This window comes from Nematolebias whitei, chromosome 1 (genome assembly GCF_014905685.2).
Source record: "Nematolebias whitei isolate Nwh7 chromosome 1, NemWhi1, whole genome shotgun sequence".
NCBI classification, from domain to species: Eukaryota; Metazoa; Chordata; class Actinopteri; order Cyprinodontiformes; family Rivulidae; genus Nematolebias; species Nematolebias whitei.
The window spans coordinates 73,548,658-73,554,684 of NC_056498.1; the positions used below are offsets into that span (position 1 = coordinate 73,548,658).

The 6,027-nt window shown below is 40.9% G+C and overlaps 1 protein-coding gene across 2 annotated transcripts in view; it reads left to right on the forward strand.

Moving 5' to 3' along the window:
* Positions 1 to 6,027, forward strand: part of LOC119420061 (protein phosphatase 1 regulatory subunit 1C) — a 39,861-nt gene that overhangs the window by 6,753 nt on the left and 27,081 nt on the right. The gene's annotated exons all lie outside the window — the stretch shown is intronic.

The following is a 6,027-nucleotide window of genomic DNA, read 5'->3' on the forward strand; positions in this document are numbered from 1 at the left end:
ATACATATATATATGTATATTGCCAATTTTTTAAAACTAAAACAATGACCTGTGCAGGCTTATGTGTTTTTTTTTTTATTTCACATTAATAAGCACTTTGGTAACAGCTGCTGTTTTACAGGTGCTTTATAAATAAATTTGACTTGACTTCATTGAGGAATAATTGAGATCCTACTTTGAAGAAATAAAGTTTAAATGAGTATAATTTACTCTGTGTATTAGTACTAGTATCCACATATTTGCAAAGAAATGACAGAAAAACTGCTCAGACTAGTCATTTGTTGTTGTGGGTAAAAAATCACTTTAAAATGTGCAGATTAAGCCTAAAAGCTGACAGGGTGTCAGCCTCATGGACAGAAACTGGAAGTTGGTTCCACAAAAGAGGACCCTTATTCCTGAAAGATCTTCCTCCTGTTCTACTTTTAAAAATTCAATTCAGTTTATTTATATAGCACCAAGTCACAACAGAAGTCATGTCAGGGCACTGAACAGAAATATTCATATACATTATAAATGCCAATAAGTAAAGTTATCTATCTAAGGAAACAGAAGACTCATTGAATCTTCACTTCATCACAGTCTCGCATCCTGAGCAAGCACAAAGGAGACAGTGGAAAGGAAAAACTCCCTTTTAACAGGAAGAAACCTCCAGCAGAACCAGGCTCAGGATGAGTGGCCATCTGCTTCAACCAGCTGGGTTTGAGGGGAACAGGAAGGAGAAACAAACAAACACAGCATAGCAGGTCCAGATGTACTTTGTATTGGATGAAAGACAAAACGCGTTAAGGATAAAAATAGTTACAAATACAAAACAGGTAGAGTCGAGCAAGTAAAACAGCAGCAGAGTGAGAAAAACTAAGAGCCGCATACAAATCTGCACGAAAACATCCTGTGGCAACTTTTAAATTTGGTCAACCTGCTCCTTCCACGTGCAGTTTGCACTGTCTGTGTGTCTGTCCAGAACAGAGGGACAGTGTCCATGTTGGGTGGACAAACAGGAAGTGGTGGAGGCAGCTCCTCGGCTCCTAACCTGAGGTGTTATTTTCCTTTCACTGCAGCCTGCAGGAACAGAAGCAGGTCTTTCACACGAGCTTGTTCAGGGAGTGAGACACGCTGGTGTTTGCTGACGTCTTTATGAGGCTTTAAGGAGCCGGGGGCCGGACACAGAGGGGGGGCTGCTGAATGAACGGCCACAGATGAGAACCACTCTGCAAATGTTTGCAGGAGTCTTTGTAAAAAATGTCAACTTTTCCAGATTTTAGATTTGACTGCTGATAATAAACATTTACGTTTCTGCTTCTGTGACGTGAGCCGCACCTGTTTATCATGAGCAGCCGAAGGCGAGTGATAATGTTGTTGCCTGTGTGTGTTTGTGCTCCTGTCTGATATTATCTCATGAAGCACAGAGTGACATTTGGTGAAAGTTTCAGAAATAAATCACTAAAAGAACATCTACAACTGATTCACTTCTGGAGCAAACCCAATCCAAGATGGCTGCCTTGGTGGCTTACTATTACTGAGCTCAAGTTTTATGTGGCGGTGGCTCAGCTCAAGCTTTTCATGATGCTCATTGTGCAACATCTTCAACAATAAAACTTTCAGGTAAAGATTAAAAGTTTTTAGAGAATAGTTCAGATGTTTTGAAGTGGGGTTCTGTAAAACGACTATGAATGACGATCTACCGGTAATATCTTACCTGCTGTAGATGGCTCTTTGGACAAGTGAAGGTGGTGTGAGGGCCTGTTCAGCTGTTTTATGACAACGGTCTACTTTGGTCCTGGTCCTGACTTGACCCATGTCTAAACCATCAACTTCCAAACTTGTTCACATGTGGTCTAAATGTTTTAAAATAAAAGTGCCTGAAGGCCACAAAAAATTGAATTTCAGACACATTTTAAAAAGCATGCCTTTTTTCTGTTAAAGGACAAACGTTTACTAATTATGATGGAAGATAATTTCTTATTTGTTGTCGATTCAAATCATAAAAAGCCTCGTAACCATTAACCCTGTTTAAAAAAAAACCTGAAACATCCAGTTCTTTGAATTTGTTGGGTCAAACGTGTTTTTATTGTTTTCTTGTGCTTGAAAAACACATTTTAGTTTTTTAAATAAAAAAAAGGTGTAAAATGTGTCAAACTGACCTTTAGCCGTGATTAAATCAACGGCACTTGTTTTCTTTAAAAACACATTATATTTAGCCAAGTTTTATAAACGATGTCTGAAAGACTAACTTTTGGTAAAGGGCAGTACAGGTTTGCAAGGTTTGTGCCATAAAAATTAAGTAAGCAAATAAATAAAAGCCAAAGATTATAACACACACACATATATATATATATGTATGTGTGTGTGTGTGTCAGTATATATAACCGCACAACCAGCCTCAACAAACATCATCATGATCAACTTCTTCTTCTTTTTCTTTCGACTTTTCCCTCTTCAGGGGTCTCCACAGCGAGTCATCCTCCTCCACCTCACTCTATCCTCACCCCAACCACCTCCATGTCCTCTCTAACTGCATCCATAAATCTCCTCTTTGTCTTTATCCTGGCAGCTGCATTTCTAACATCCTTCTACCAATATACCCACTGTCACTCCTCTGGACATGTCCAAACCATCTCAGTCTCTAATTTTATCTCCCAGTTGTTCAACCTGTGCTGTACCTCTGATGATCTCATTCCTAATCTTATCCATCCTTGTCACTCATAAGGAGAACCTCAACATCTTCATTTCTGCCACTTCCAGTTCTTTCTCCTGTCTTTTTGTCAGTGCCACTGTCCAGACCATACAATATAGCTGGTCTCACCACTGTCTTGTAAACTTTTCCTTTGACCTTTGCTGACACCCTTTTGTCAAATGTCACTCCTGAAACTTTTCTCCATCAATTCCATCCTGTCTGGACTCTCTTTTTCACCTCTTTACCACACTCCTCATTTTCCTGGACAGTGGACCCCAAGTACTTGAAGTCCTGCACCTTTGTGACCTCTGCTCCTTGTAGCTTCACTGTTCCACCGGCCTCCCTCTCATTCACACATGTACTCTGTTTTACTACAGCCAACTTTCATTCCTCTTCTTTCAAGTGCATACCTCCACCTCTCCAAGTTCTCTTCCACCTGCTCCCTGTTCTCACCATAGTTCACAATGTCATCTGCAAACATCATAGTTCACGGGGATTCCTGCCTGACCTCATCTGTTAGTCGGTCCATCACCAGAGCAAACAAGAAGGGGCTCAGAGCTGATCCTTGATGCACTCCCACCTCCACCTTGAAGCTATCTGTCACTCCTACACCTCATCTCACCACTGTCTTGCTGTCCTCATACATGTCCTGTACCAGTCTAACACACTTCTCTGCCACTCCAGATTTCCTCATGCAATACCACACCTCCTCCCTCGGCACCCTGTCATATGCTTTTTCTAAATCCACAAAGACACAATGGAGTTCTTTCTGACCTCTGTACTTCTCCATCAGCATCCTCAAAACAAAGATGGCATCTGTGGTGCTCTTTGTTGGCATGAAACCATGCTGCTGCTCACAGATAGTCACCTCTCATCTATGTTTTGCTTCCACAACTCTCCCAGATCTTCATCTTGTGGCTCATCAACTTAATTCCCCTGTAGTTGCTACAACGCTGTACATTACACTTGTTCTTAAAAATAGGCACCAGCAAACTTCTTCTCCATTCCTCAAGCATTTTTAACCCTCAAATATACAACTGAATATTTGATTAAAAAACCTCACTGCTATCTCTCCAAGACATTTCCAAACCTCCACTGGTATGTCATCAGGTCCTACTGCCTCCCCTTCTTCATTCTTTTCAGAGCTTTCCGAACTTCACCCTTATTAATCTTTCCCACTTCCTGGTCCACAGTTTCTATGACCTCTACTCTTCTTTCTCTTTCATTCTCTTTATTCATTAGCTCCTCAAAGTACTCCTTCCATCTTCCCATCTTAGTCCCCACCCTTTAGAACATTACCATTCCTATCTTTAACAATTCTAACCTGCTGCACATCCTTTCCAGCCTGACCCCTCTGTCTCGCCAATCGGTACAAGTCCTTCTAACCCTCTTTAGTGTCCAGCCTCCCATACAACTCATCAGACACCTTCTGTTTTGCCTTTGCCACCTCCCTCTACATTGCATCTCCTTATATTCCTGTCTCCTCTCTTCAGTCTTCTCACTGTCATATTTCTTCTTGGCTAACTTCTTTCTTTGAATTTCTTCCTGCACTTCACTATTCCACTACCAGGTTTCCTTATCATCATCCTCTGTCCAGTTGACACATCAAGTACCTTCCTACCCGTCTCTCTAAATACAGTTGCTGTAGTAGTCCAGTCATCTGGAAGCTCTTTCTTACCACCCAGAGCCTTTAACAGCTCCTCTCTAAATTTCTCGCAATATTCTTCTTTCCTCAGCTTCCACCATTTGGTCGGATCTTACAGTAGTCCCTCATTTATCATGGGTGTTTGGGACCCTGCCCACCCACGATAAGTGAAAAACTACGAAATAGGGATACAGTAGTCCATCTTCAAGTTCTGTTCAAGTTCAGTAAATTTTGTCATGACGTGTGTCAGACTGCAGTCACACTCATCACCTGTTACTCCCAATCTCCTTCCTTAAATAAACATTTTAAATAAACAATCCATACAGCATTGATTGTTTATTTAAAATGTTACAGTATTTAAATTTAAATTGTAGAGAAGAGAAGTGCAGCAGGACATCAAATGATGTCACACAGCTTCAGCTCTGCAGCACGGAGCAGAAATGTACTTCTTGACCCATTACACTGAAACAACTGAACATAGAAGTTCTAAAATAATTAAAAATAACTTTTAACACTTATATTTTGTGATTATGGCAATATTACAATGTGACATATTTTGAATTTTAAATTGGAAGACAAAAGTCAATCAGTGGATCAGGATAGCAAAGGGTTAATGCTTCGCAAAGCTGCAGCAGGAAAAATGTGTGTCTGGCAGAGAAGGAGATCAGCTGATCAGCTGCAGGAGGGAGCTTTCCCTTCCACTTGTGGGCTTCACACATGGTGCAAAATCATTTAAAACAATTTATTTTAAATAAACAAACCAAGGCTCACCCATCAATCAAACAATTGTGTAAATTTTCAATCTTACTTTGAAAATCCATGATACAGCGAATCTGCGAAAAAATGAACTGTTATGTAGCGAGGGACTATTGAACTCTTTTTCTCTTCTTCACAACACATAACCATCCGATGCTGTCTGGCCACACTCTTCCCTGCCACAATCTTACAGTCTCCAATCTTTCTCAGGTTTCCTTTTCTACTCATAATGTAGTCGACCTGCGTACTCCTTCCTCCACTCTTATAGGTCACTCTATGTTCCTCCCTCCTTTGAAAATAAGTGTTGACAACAGCCATTTCCATTCTCTTGGCTAAATCCACCACCATTTGTCTTTCCTGGTTTCTTTCCTTGACACCAAACCTACCCATCACTTCCTCATCCCCTCTGTTTCTTTCACCAACATGTCCATTCAGGCCTGCTCTGATCACCACTCTCTCCTCACTGGGAATACTCTCTATCACTTCATCCAGATCCTTCAAAAATGTATATTTCTCCTCCACATCAAATCCAACCTGTGGTGTATAATCATTGACAACATTTAACATCAGACCTTCTACTTCTACCTTCAGGCACATCACTCCCTCTGACACTCTTTTCACCTCTTCTACATGCTTTGCCAACTCCTCCATCAGGACCACACCTACTCCATTTGTCTTTCTATCCACATCATGGTAAAACAGTTTGAACCCTGCTCCAGTGCTGTGAGCCTTGCTGCCCTTCCACTTGGTCTCATGGATACAGAAAACAGCTACCTTCCTTCTCTGCATCATGTCAGCCAGCTCTACCTTTGACTGTCATTGTCCCCACATTTAGAGTTGCAACCCTCAGTCCTACATTCTTGACTTTCCTTTGGACTTTGGATGGATGGATAGATGGATAGATGGATAGATAGATAGATAGATAGATAGATAGATAGATAGATAGATAGAT